The sequence below is a fragment of the Onychomys torridus genome, chromosome 18 (assembly GCF_903995425.1).
Source record: "Onychomys torridus chromosome 18, mOncTor1.1, whole genome shotgun sequence".
Lineage (NCBI taxonomy): Eukaryota > Metazoa > Chordata > Mammalia > Rodentia > Cricetidae > Onychomys > Onychomys torridus.
The window spans coordinates 24,902,101-24,916,757 of record NC_050460.1 but is presented as its reverse complement, the minus strand read 5'-3'; the positions used below and the strand labels follow the sequence as shown (position 1 = coordinate 24,916,757).

Sequence of the window (14,657 nt, the reverse complement as noted above, 5' to 3'; positions counted from 1 at the left end):
TACAAAAAAGCTATAAAACTATTTCCATACATTCGACAAATAAATTAATATTTTCCATTAAATTGTATAACTGTCAAAGATAAGTCCCATTTTTTCCTCTGTAAGTAAACCCTGCAATATCTAAATTCATTACAGATAATTCCATTTTCAAGGCTTAGACCTAATGCAAACATTTAAATATCAAGAATGTTCAATAGAAGTCAAACAACAGTAATGTTGGAATTAGATATTGAAGTAGATGATTAAGTTTTATGTGTGAAATTAATAATTTATTTATTTTAAATGCCTAATTTGTCTGACTGGAAAAGGTCCCACACCTAGTTTTCAGTTTTTAGGTTATTAGTGGAACATGTTTTCTCTGGACTCAGAGCTCATTAAAGATTCACAGTCTAAGTTCTGACATTCAATATTTATCCTCTGATCCAGAGTGCAACATTCTCTTCACATTTTCCTGTTTGAATCAGATGAAAAGGGATCATTGGTCTTTAAAGAACACCAGTCAGCCTTTTCAAACAAACACTAATATAATCATCAATAATTAAGCTGTGGATATAAATCCTGATTTTAAATTCTGAGACAAAACTTGACTGAACAATCTAAAGAACTCTGACAACTTTTCCACTATATGTGCTGGATGGAGAATATTCATTATATCTACTAACTCACTCTCAGCAACATCCCAAAGTCCCAAAGCACTTTCAAAATTGATTTGCACATTAAGTCATCATTTCACCTCACAAATTAATTCAACCAGTAGTAGTATTTACTAAGCACTATATACTTATTCAGGCTCCAACGGTATCACATTTAGGATAAGACTTATTGCCTTTATTAAGATTTTGAGCACTTAAACACTTGCAGGCGAATGGACAAAATGAAAGAAGGTTGTCCAAGTTTGCTTTTCTGTTGCTGTGACAAAAACCAACTTAGGTGAGGAAGGGAACTACTTGACTTCCTCTGTCTTGTCAGAGCCTATCATCTAGAGTAGTCAGGGAAGGAGCTCAAGGCAGGAACCTGGAGGCATAACTAAAGCAAAACAATGGAGGAATGCTGCTTATTGGCTTGTTGTCTCTGACTTTTCAGTCACTTATATAGGCCAGGCTTATCTGCCTAAGGATGGATATCTCTGCTCATCATGTTTTAGAACTTCTTATATAAAGCAGCAATCAAGAAAATGGACCCATAGTCGTGCTCACAGGCTCATCTGATTGACCAAAAGCAATTTTTCAATTGATGTTCACTTTTCCCAGGAGCCTCTAGTTTCTGGTTTGTGTCATGCTGACAAAAATGAGTGAGCACACATGTAAACTTTTAATTAAAGCACAGGAGTATAAGATATTAGAAGAAAAATTTAAGAATAATTAAGGTATTTTAGGTGTGTGTGTGTGTGTGTGTGTGTGTGTGTGTGTGTGTGTCAGAGAGAGAGAGACAGAGACAGAGAGACAGAGAGAGAGAGACAAAGACAGAGACAAACAGAGAGAGTTAATATGTCATCCTGGCTGGCCTAGAATTCATGATCCTTCCCTTCTGTAGGTTGGAATCACAAGCATTCACTGCTTTACCCAATTGGATAAATAATTTTTTAGAGCTTTGATTTCTACTTTCTTTTAAAAATTTACTTGGTCTCATATTTTTAAATTCATAATTTTTATGTAGTTCAAATAAAATTAAAATAAAACTAACAACTATTATTTCATTTTCTACCTCAAAATGCATTTGGCCTTTTGTTTTTCCTGCTTTCAGAAAGGAAGTGTGCTAATCTAACTATTGTAAATTATTTTGCAATGAATATGAACTATACTCATTCATTGGCGTACTGACTTCATTTTCATGGGGGAGTACTCTGCACTGGAATCCCTGGTTTATACAGTCTTTGCATCTTAAAGTTTTAAAAGAATTTTCATAAAGTTTTCCACAAAGCGGTGCTCTATTTCATACCTACCACCAGAGTGGAAGGAATCTGTAATTCCCAATTTTACATGTGCTCGCATGTAGATTTTGTCTTCTGAAAATAGACACTGACAAAAAGGAGAAGAGTTTGCACTGTGGCACTGGCTTGTGCTTTCCTGTGATGAACAACTCCAGGCTTTTTGTCTGATCTAGTGGCTCAGTGTGACCTCCTTTGGCTACAGTGCCTTGGATCCTTTACTCATTTCTTTGTTCTTTTTTAATTTTTATTTATTTATGTATTCATTTTTCGGAGCTGAGGACTGGACACTGGGCTTTGCCCTTGCTAGGCAAGTGCTCTACCCCTGAGCTAAATCCCCAACCCCGATTTATTTCTTTGATTGGACTTTTTTCTCCTAAAAGTGTTTGAACTCATAATTGAGGTATTCACTCCTGCTCATGTGTATTCTGCATGTTTTGCTCCATTTCCACGGTTAATCTCTTTATTCTCTTGACTGGAATGCTTTTCCTGTGCTGAAACTACTTGTTTGGTAAAGTGTCCTTTGTCAAGACTTTTTTTTTTTTTTTTTTTTTTTTTTAAATTTCCAAGGCTTTCAGTGTCAAATTAAAAAAAAAAAAAAGCCTGTACCACTCTCAAGACATTTTTCTGTATATTATCTTCAAACAGTTTCAGATGTTTGATCTTTGATTTTTCAAAATTATTTTTTATAGATGGGATGACATGAAAGTCCACCAGTGGATGTAAGGACAGAGAAATGTGATACACCATGAAGTATTACTCAGCCTTGATGAAGAGAAAATCCTGCCATGTTTGACAAGGGTTAACCGGGGGGAATTAAACAAAGTAAACTGTAAACTGAGTTAGACCGACTTGGTCTCAATTTTATATTTATATAAATATATTACATATATATATATATATATATATATATATGTATCTTAAATATGAATTCAGAAAAGCAGAGCACAGAATAGATGTAGGTAGGACCTAGGAATTTTTGGATGAGTAAGTTAAAGGTATGTAATTGATAGCTGTAGTTATAATTCTGTTTGAGAAATTTTAATATGATCTCTATTGTCAGCAAACAACACTTGCCCACATTCAAACAAACACTCAAAAGTTATCATGTGACAGTTTGCATATGCTAATTGGTTTGAAAATGTTTGGCATTTCCCAATATAAATGTAAAACAAAACATCATTTTATATACTTCAAGTATTTGCAACACCAATACAGTTGGTAAGAAAGCAGACATTATACAAGTACAAAAATCTCTCCTACCATCAATTTGAGTCTGAGTCAACTCTAATGAGTATGTTAGAGAGTATATGTGGGTAGCTTTGTATTTATTTTTAAAAGTCATTTCCATTTTATGTATTAAATTATATTTTAATGATATCATTTCAACTAAATCATTTTTTTTCTCAAAATTTAAAGTTTGCCTCATTGTAACATTCTGTATACACAAAAAGAAAATCTAGGCATGACTTGAATCAAGAGTACATTTCACCTCACTAACAATGTAACACAGGAAGGGGAGTGGGAGGAATCATAGTACTTCTCTATATACTGTCACAGATGGAAGAGAATTTAGCTCTAGTGGTAGTGTAGGTTAAAATGGTGGAACTGCAGTCAAGTAGGTTATGTGAGTTTGGGGATGCTCAGAGTCTCCCCACTGGTAGTAAAATAAAACTAGAAGCCGATTAGCGCTATCTTCATCAATTTCAATGCTGTCACCATCAGTGCATCTTCAATAAAATCTACATGACAATTCAGATTCATGAGAATGGACTCTCAACGTCCCCTTAATTTCTAAAGCAGTCCAGGTGGGTGTATTCTAGGCATTAGACATACCAGCTAATGTTTAACAATTGAGTCTATTGCTTTAGTTGGAAATGTGTGGATCACTTAGGCTTCACAACAGTCCAGCAAAGACTGAAGTGAAGAAATGGCACCTAGTGTAAAGATTACAGTTGTGCATATGATACAAAATGGGGAGAAATCCCAAATCTGTTGATATAGTGTATTAATTAGTATAGCAAAATGTCACTCAAATATTTAAAGTATGACTAAGAAAGATATATCTTTTGCACATATTTTAGTGAAATAAATATGACTTACCAACATTTTTAGACAACCCACTTAAGTCAGAGTAGTTAAACAGGAAGAATAATACAGTGTAGTATAATGAGTGCAACATTAGAAGAATGAAGATTTCATTTTGTATTGCTACATGAAGATACTTGAGAGAAATGAAAGGCAGAAGAAAAACTTGTAAAAAAAGATGAGGTGTGAAATGTGAGTTATTTAATACTTTAAAAACCCACAAATTAGTTATTGTATAAAAATTATAATCCATGGAGAAAAAGGTTGCATGAGAAAAATGATGCAATTTATAAAAGTTATGAAAACAATCAACAGAAGATATTGCCTTCACTTTCCAATTGATCATCCCAGTGGTGTAGTAATAGAAACCAGATTTCACTTTCTTCTATAATCAGACAGAAAGTTGTACAGAACAATGAACCAAAGCATTTCAGATAATAGTCAGCTTCGTCCTTCTCCTGTTGATAGAAGCCTCTCAGATGGCAACTTCCTGTCTGGGGAGAGCCTAGTTGTGCACTGAAGAACATGAGAACTCAGAGCAGGAATCCTCTGTAGGCAAGGTAGATGAAGGTGAAATTCAGAGACATTATGATTTGTTGTGACTTTTGTCTTGGGGAAGACACCTGTACAGAGCACCAAAGAAGCATCCACCAGGTTGACCTTAAACTGTCAACTAAATACTGATCAACTTTATGTGAAGAAATCATGACACCTGCAAGTGACAGACACCGAAGAGGGTTCCAATGGCTAACTGGTGGATGTGGGAAGGGAATTCATCTGGAAAAGTGTGCAGACAAAAGGAAGACTTGAGTTTCACCATGAGAAGGAAGAACCCTCAGAAATACATAGCTAGTGAAGGAAGACAGAAGCACAATAAACCAACATGCAACATTTAAATAGATCTGGAAAATGGATGAATATTTGGTAGTGCCTACACTTTCTTTGTGCACAGCTTTTGATATTTTTAAAAATTTCTAAAGCAAAGCCGGACGGTGGTGGCACATGCCTTTAGCCCCACTCAGGAGGCAGAGCCAGGCGGATCTCTGTGAGTTTGAGGTCAGCCTGGGCTACCAAGTGAGTTCCAGGAAAGGTGCAAAGCTAAACAGAGAAACCAAAAAAAAAAAAAAAGAAAAGAAAAGAAAAAAAACTAAAGCATTTGAACACAGGAGCAATAACCAATAAGAAGCTAGCTCTATTTTAGCATACACATGCCAGAGATTGATACAGGAACAAAAGCGTCATTTCTTGAATGTAGACATTGAAATTCCAAATCCCTTGTGAGTTTATACTGCATAAATGTTCACAATAAAATACCACAGACTGAGTATTTGAATCATCAGGAAAGTATTTCTCAACATATGTTCAGGCTAAAAGTTGAAGGTTAAAAGTCTGCATAGGGCCCATTTTTGATGCTGGCCTTCTGCTTGCAGATGTCGAGATGGTCATTGTGTCTTCACAGTGGCTTTCTTTTGTGTGTGAGATTTCTGGTATCTGTCCTTACTGAATCTATCAGTTAAAAACTCTACCTTTATGACTTCATTTTACCTTCAATGGTTCATGTCAGAACATATCTGCATGGGTAGACACACTGAAGTTAGAGGATCAGCATACACAATCTGGGGCTGTGCAACTCAGAACACAGCAATATTGATTTTGCTTAAGTTGGAAGCAGTTGGAGCATACACAGACATAAGATACAAAGATTTCAGTGGACTCAACCACATGTGTGAATGAATTATGGAGGCACAGAGAAAGACAGACTGGTTCCAGAATGATGTGATAAGTTCCATCCAGCTTCAAAAGACAAAGCCACTGTAGAAGTGTCTTGGAAAATAAATGTTTAGATAAGCTTCAGAACGAAATTATAAATTCTGCAGGACTGAAGCGGAAAGCCTTTAAATTCAGCAAGCTGCTGAGTACAAGCCCCAAACATGATATTTAGGAATGTCACTGTAAGCATGCAAAGAAAGATTTTCTTCTAGCTGTCTTAAGACATCTGTGACTTAATTTTTTTTCTGTGGAGTAGGTAAAAGGATATGATAAAATGCACAGAAAACTTATAAAGCAATGGATCCAAAATGGGAACAGAAGAATTAGTTTTAGAAGTTTATCAAAAATCAAAGAATCACAGTAGCAACAGCAGATAGCATGCTGTGTGGTGGCACAGAGCTGTAATCCTAGGAACCAGAATGGAAGCAGAATTGTGAGATCTCAGTCTTTGCTACACAATAAGATATTGTGTCAAGAAAACTAAAAGCAGATCAAAGCAGCAATAACAGTACCTGTAACTTAAATTATTTATATAACATTTAAAATTGTCATATACTTCTGAAAAAAACTTGTGTATATTTTATTAGAAAATCATTTTTTAGCCTCATGCTTTATCACAGCTGCAGAAAGAATATTTAAATAGCTGAATAATGTCTACTAGTTTACATCACAATGATTTCTAATTATGTGGGACATAATTTATCCAAAGTACATTACACAAATGGATAAGAGGCTTTGTATTAGGAGCTTATGAATGCTCATATATAAAACGATATATGTTAGGAAATAATTTAATACTGTCCTTAAAACTGATATAAAACACATGAAGTGCAGACACATTTATGGATGAAGATGATATAAGAAGATTTGAGTTATTTTATTTCATTAAAGAAATAAAATTACAATTTATTATTGTAATGCTTTCTATGATTCTTCATTTAAATTTCCCCCTAGCAATAACTTTTGTGCCAAAAAAAATCATGTAAAGATGTTTTCAGTATGAATATACATATTTTTATGTGACATTTCTTGGGTCTTTCTTCTGTTCAATATACTTGGTTTCTATAGAAACAATTTCTAAGGAAACAAGAAAAAAAATAGGTTTACTTCCAGTGTTGCTTTTGTGTTGAAAGAATGAATAGTAAACAAATGTTAATTCCTCTATTGAATATAGCTGTTCATCAATTATGTTTAATCATGAATGATTCCAGGAATAAATACTATCTAACTATTTTATGCTTACAAGTAGTTGTAGATGAACTCACTTTACAGAGTCAGTGTTATCTAATTCAATCAATTAAAAATATGCACAAAAGCACATAAGCAGGGGTATTGATTGATATAGTTTAAGAACTTCAATTGAAAACAGTGTAAAGCAACCATTGTACCTGATAAGAAACAGGTCAGAAGAGTCTGAAAACAAAACAGAAAAGAATATTAATTAAACAAACAAATGACACAACAAAAAGCAAAACAAAAACAAACCAAAACTCTACCTTTTCCATGTTTCCATCACCTCTTCATTTGTTTTAGTGTAACTAGGAGCTGCAGTGTGTCACAAAGTAGACCCTTCTGTCCAAACACTTTTACTATCAAATGCTGACAGTGTAATGAGTTCTTGATCTGACTCAAGACCTCTCTGGTTTCTGGTACATCATCAATACTGAACCCTCACCAAAAGTCCTCTCCGAATAGCCTGATGTTGCCCAAAATCACAGAGATCCTGTGGCTATGGTTCCACGTGTGTGTAATTTTTTCATGACCTTCAACACAGTAAACAATGGATTGTTTAAAGTCTAAACTTGTATCTCACTTTTTTTTCTTATTCTTATTCTTAAAAAAATTGGCAGCATTTGAAAGGTAAAGTAGAACAGAAAACCTACATCTCTGAGAAAGCTATTGTATCTCCCAAAGACCTTCATCTTTCTTAAATTCTTTTACTACAAAGTAGGTATTAAAAGTTCTAAGGAGCTTAAATCAAATTCAAACACAAAATTTTAGGAAATGAACATCAAAGGGCCCTTGAGAAGATTGGCTTTGAGTTAAAATTGCAGTTAATTACATGATATGAGGCCAAGTATCAATGGGAAGACATTGGAATTGTGCTGCTATTGTGTAAATCCACATCTTCTTTAAGAAGTCTAACTGATTAAATCTCTCCAAAAATTTCTAGAAGTTGCATTTCCTATATTTTATGGACTTTTATGGAAACAAACTATGTAAAGCATCATTGTATCTTATCCCTTAATTGTTTCACTTGTTATTAGCATCAAAGCATCTTGTTTTTAAAAAGAAAATTTATGGTATTAAGTGGAAATATTTAAATTAGAGCTCAAATACAGAAATTAATAAGGAAAAGTTATTTGAATGAATAATTTCTAGTAGAGTCATATAAAAATGAATAATCTTTCCAACAATTTTCAAATGCAATATAACACTTGTTAAATAAATCATTAAAATGATATCTTCATAATTTTGTAAGCAATGTAGGCAGTTAATAAAAATAACCTCTTGATAAAATATCTCTGAAATTAGATAAACAGATTAAAGGATATCATAATTTTATATTAATTCCAAATGAAAAAAACAGAGTGAAATTAGTAAAATATTAATAAATTAAGATTGTGAAATTATACATTAAAGAAAAATGTTATCTTTTAAAACATTATTTCATGCCCAAATAAGCATAAATATTTGTAAAAAAAAACCCTTGTTTGTATACTTATATTAATATATCTAGATGTATATAAATACAATCGAAACAAATAATTTGATGATAAATGAAAATCTGATATTCACAATATTTTATTCTCATGCTTGTGTTTTATCACAGAGATCATATGATGAGCTGATTGTCATTTCAAATGGATAGTTGCTTCCTTAATGTGATCACCTAGTTCTTGCAAGGACAACTTTTCTAGATGATGCCAGTGGCTTATTTTTCCTAGATCTTATTTGAAATGTCTGCTAAAGCTCTACGATTTATATTTTCATGTTTTGTTAGAAACTACTGCCAGAGACCCATATCTAGACATTACACAGAGAGATCTGAATTAGATGTATAGATCAAATTCCTCCCCCTTACAGCTCAGCAAATCCCATGAAAAAAAAGAGGTAGAAAGATTCCAAAAGCCAGAGGGGATGGAGACCACAAGGAGCACAAGGCACACTGAGTCAACTAAGCAAGGCACATAGGAACTCACAGAGACTAGGCAGCAAGTACAGGCCATACATGAGACCATACAAGGTCCTCTGCATATATATATATATATTATATATATATAATAGCTATTAGTTTAGCATTCTTATGGCATTCCTGACTGAAAATGAACGAGTCTCCAACTCTTGTGTCTTCTCCTGGGACTTTCTCCTGTTGGGTTGCTGTATCAATTTTTGAGAAGAATATTTTTGCTTCATCATATTATATTTTATTTTGTCATGTTTGGTTGATATCTCTAAGAAGCCTGTTGTGGTGATATATTGTTTAACAAATAAAGTTTGCCTTAGGATCAGAGGACAGAACCAGCCACTAGATGAAATATAGAGGCCAGACAGTGGTGGCACACACCTTTAATCCTAGCACTTGGGAGACAGAGAGCCTTCTGGATCTCTATGAGTTCAAAACTACATGAAATTGATTCATGAGAGAAACAGAGTCAGTCAGTGGTAGCACACACCTTTAATCGCAGTATTTGGAAGTCACATGCCTTTAATCCCAGCACTTGAGATCTCATGCCTTTGTTACCAATATTTTGGAAGCACACACGCAATGAATCCCAGCATTAGGATGGAAGTGATATGGCTGGGCAGAGAAAGGTATATAAGGTGCGAGGAGAGAGGAACTAAGCCTTTTAGGCTGAGGACTAAGTGCCTTTCAGTCAGAGGATTCGTAGAGACAGGATCTTAGCTTCTCTTCAGCCTGAGAATTTGGTAGTCGTGAGAGGTTTCTCTAGCGGTTTGTTCCTTTGTCTCTCTGCTCTTTCAGCATTTACCTCAGTATATGGCTCTGAGTTTTGTTTTTGTTTTTTTTTTTAATAACAAGACCAATTAGGATTCCTGAAACACTTGTTCTCTTCTAATGAGAGACAGAAGGAGGGGAGGAGAGGTTGGAAGGAATTGGAAGAAGTAGAGGGAGGGGAAGCTATAATCAATATATATTGTGTAATAAAAGAATCTGTTTTCAATAAAAAGATTTAAAAAGCTACTGCTAATTTATGTTTGAGTTGAACACATTGATGAAACTATTATTTTATTTTTAATTTAGTTTTAATTATTGGTAATATTTGTAACAATCTTTTTTAAATTTTAATTGTCTTCAGATATGGTTAGCTGTAGCTGGAGTTTTCTCCAGTTCTGCCTGGCCCAAGGTCAGAACAAATCTCTTTCACCTGCCAGTCCCACAGTTGCTTAGACCTAACCAAGTAAACACACAGAGACTTATATTGCTTACTAACTATATGGTCGTGGCAGGTTTCTAGCAATCTAGTTCTTATATTTTAAATTAACCCATTTATATTAATCTATAAATTGCCACATGGCCTGTGGCTTACCAGTATCTTTACATGTTGCTTGTCATGGCAGCAACTGGCAGCATCTCTCTGCCTTGCCTTCCACTTCCCAGGATTCTCCTCTCTCCTGGTCCTGCCTATACTTACTGCCTGGTTCCTGGCCAATCAGTGTTTTATTTATTAAACAATTAGAGTAACACATTTAACATACAGAATATCCCACAGCAGTTAGTTCAGGAGATTCTTAACTGTCATGTAAATCTATCCACATATGCACATCAGTGTTTGAATTAGATACCCAAGTTTGCCTTATAATGACCTCAGCAACAGAAGCCCTGTGACCTCTGGGCCTCAAGGCAGAGTCCTAAGTTCTGTTTCTTTACTTTGCTGCTCTTCAGAAGGCATGATTTCATCTTAATTTTAACCCTATTTTAAAATACTTTGTTTCATATTCCCTTTCATTCTAATACTCAGTTTCTATAAATGTTACTTTTGCTGACTTACTTTTATTCCTAAGTCAGACACAGCCATTGGAACAGTTATGTACAGTGCTTGTGAATGTCATCACATGCTTTCAAGTTCACACTGTACCAAGTATGTTTTGATCTGAATAGGTTGAGGATTAAAGAAATGAAACCCTGATTTCTACTTTGTGATTAACACTTTGTGTGAAGTATTATGCTAATTTCTGCAAGGTTGCAATAAAACAGTGCATGTCTTTGCATGAATTCTGGCATCTCCACTATATCTCTGCCCCATTAAAACTGCCATATCCATCACTTGTTAAAAAGCATGCTATGAAATTAAGTGAATTAAGTGCTATGAGATCAATAAAACAGTATATTTCTTCATCTAGTTCATGAAAAATATGAAATTTTACTTCCAGTTCCTACTGAATCTTTTAGAAGTGTTTTATCAAACACAAATAAATACTTATATATCTCCTACTATGAATTTTAAAGGATCTGAGAAAAACAAAATTTTACTCTATTGATATTGGCTACCAAAATAACAAAATTTATTTATTTATTTTCTCCAGTAAAAAGCTAATCAAAGTGACAGAGACACTGGTATCAAAAGAAGATCAAAAAGCCAAAAACACAAATGATGATCAAACTGTATCTCCCTTTAAGAGCTCAAATTAAGACACACTTACATCTTAAGATATAAAATATTGTTTCTAAATGAGACATTCTCAATAAAAGAGAATGAGAACAAATTTCCAAGAATAGCTGAAAACATAAGACAAATGTGGCTTTTACTCTGGCTATGTCTCATTAATTTTTGGCAGATCCAGAAGCCAGGGGGCCTTTCTGTACCTTAGGGCTCTAGTCAAAAATGTCATTATTAAATTTTCAGAGTGTTATACTGTATTAGAGCTGCTACGTGACTCAATTCTATAGCTGATAAAAGTTTTCCTTACGTCTGTTTGAAACATTTGGAAAAGAGTTCTGCACATTTTCCTTTGTTTTTAGAAAATATTTTAACATACTTCTCTATTTTTAATACCACTAATCTTCAAAATAAATAAAAATAATCCAGTATGGCAATTTGATGAGACAGAAATATACAAACTAAATAACACATCAAAATATTGCTAGCTGATACTCTAAAAATGATATTTATTCTACATTATCTACTTCAAACATAAAGATACATGGGATAATAGGATTGCTGTTTCTCATCACTTAATTTGATCACTTTAATTATGAGGTAGCTGAGCTATTTTTAATTAAATTCACTTATGCAACTGACTATGTCTCCTTTGTCTTTTTCTTTTATTTTTTTTCCTTTTTCATTCATCAACTTCACATAAGCAAGAGTCACTTGAGATGAGAGAACACTGACCAAGAAAATTCCTCCATCATCCTGTTCTATAGGCAAGCCTGTGGAACATCTTCTTCATTGGTGAATGATGTGGAGGGGCTCACACAGTCAGTGGTGACATCTCTGGTGAACAAAAAGAAGAGAATTGAGCAAGTTACATGGAGCAAGCAAGTCAGCAGTATTCCTCTAGTTCTTGTGTTATTCTTCCTACATTGACTTCCTGTCCTGGTGGCCTATATCTTGAAATGTAAGATGTAATAAACTACTTCCTCCCCAAGTTGCTTTTGGTCATAGTTTTATCATGGCAATATAAACTCTAAGGTAGACTGATAATAATAAATAAAATTTAAAATAAATATGCCTATGGAGAGAAAAATATGTATAATTGTCTGTGTTGATCCTACCCATGGGGGAATACTGTGCCTCGGGTCTTTACTGAATTTTTTTTATGATTCTCTTTCCCCATAGTTTTCCTGTCCCTCTTACTGGGTGTAGAGTATAACTCTCACAAGAATGTCCAGTCAAGCTCTACCCTACATTGGGAATCGTACAGACCTGCAGATCAACAAAACAAAACAAAACAAAAAACAAAACAAAACAAAACAAAACCACCACCACAACAAAAAAAAAATGCTCCATTCTCATTGCTCAGTGGGCTATTGAAAGCCTATATTTTGTTAGATTTGTTTTCATTTAGGAATCTGACACCCCAGGGCATACTCAAACACCTGACAGTTAAGTACCTCTATGAAGTTGCTCACTACCACTTTGTCTTCTGTATGTTTGTGCAGAAACCAGATCTTCAACCTTCAGTCATTGTCAATTAGTCAGCAGCTATTGAATAAATGAGAGTTATTTCTATAATATCTTTGGAATAAGAATGTGTCTTCCTTCCTATAATTTCAGAACTTCCCACTGAGTTATCTGGCTCTTCTTGGTTTAGTTGCTTTATACCTATGATCATTCTTTCTAAGATTTATACTTCTGGCCCTGGTTGTAGGACAGGGATATTAGGTTAGATCCCGTCCTTAGAACATGAACTGTCCATCATGATTCATATCCTCACTACAGAAATTTTATTCTTTCCTGAATATGTGCTTTGTTGTTGAAGACCAGTCTGCTTTCTCTATCAGACATGCCCAATATTTTGACACAACAACTCAATGCTGTCATCTTCAAAAACCATGATTGAGAAATGTATAATCAAGTGACAAAAAGAAAATCAGAAACATCTCATAATGTTTTAAATAAATTAAAATTTTGTATTGAGCTGCATTCATAAGTATCATGAAGTACAGGCAGTCCATTCCTTAGCCACAAGTTGAACATGAGCTTTTGAAAGGAACACTATCATGGATGTATGGAAGCAAGCTACATATTAGCATATCAACCTTTCCTAGCTGGTAACAATTGCAAATAGCTTCTGGGTAATGAGTAGGAGTTCATGTCTACTTTCATTTTTGAGTTCTAGGATTTTGTCTGGTTAGAACTTTTCATATCTTGTGCAAGTGGTCGCAGCCTCTGAATTCATACATGTACCTGCCCTGTTGTACCTAGGAGATGCTGTTTAATTGGAGACATCTAACATCTCTGCTTTGCAATCTTTCTACCTTCTCCTGCATATAGATTCCATGAACCATATATTGAGCTATTCAGATTACTCAAGAGCTGAAGATTTTTAGCACTGTTCTTAATTTTTTGTCACATTTTAGCACTGTTATCTAATTTTTTTGTTACTTATGTGTTACTCACTCACTCTATATTAGATCACACACATTCAGCTTATGTAATTCTTTGCATAGCAGGTTCCACAAATGTCCTCTTAACCTATAGCAAATCAGAGAATCATTAGAAAATTAGGATAATCCTTTAGCAGACATTTATGGAACCCCATCATTAATAAAATTTGTATAAGGAATTGCATTTGTTAACCAATGACTCTCCTATGAGAAAAGAGTCCCCAGATATTGCAAAGGAATCTATCAAAGGTAAGAAATGATCAAAACTTATCAGACATTGTGAAGTAAGGACAATGAAGCAAAGACAATCAATCTTCTAGCTCACAATTTTTTTCAATATGAGTTAACATCCAAATTTTCTGTCAGAATAGTAATTCTTACACACTTGGCCAAAGAGATCAGTGACCTGGGGGCATTGCATAGACTCAGTGGAGAAGCATGCAGCTCTGTAACAGGTTTGGCTTTAGATGATGTAATCAGGGTGAATATTACAGTGAGAATGCTTAAATATTTGAATGGTAAATGTAGAACAATTTTAGCCCTTAAGTAGCAATAATCATCATTATCGTGTCATCGTCATCATCATCAACAAAAACACATACACCCTGAAGTTGACATGAAGGCTGGTCTTGAGAAAATAGAACACTAGAAATAGAACTCATAGAATATAAATAGAAATATAAATTTTGAGGAATAGTTTATTTACCCAAAATGATGATAAAAGCCTAAACTGGAATATTAATGTTTAGATGACATAAAATGTTGAGGAGGATATTGTAGCTAGCATTAATAAATTAA

The 14,657-nt window shown here is 34.2% G+C and overlaps 1 pseudogene; it reads left to right on the top strand.

The window, feature by feature from the left end:
• Window positions 1-12,947, top strand: part of LOC118569870 — a 184,937-nt pseudogene extending 171,990 nt beyond the window's left edge.
• Window positions 12,948-14,657: the final 1,710 nt, after the last annotated feature.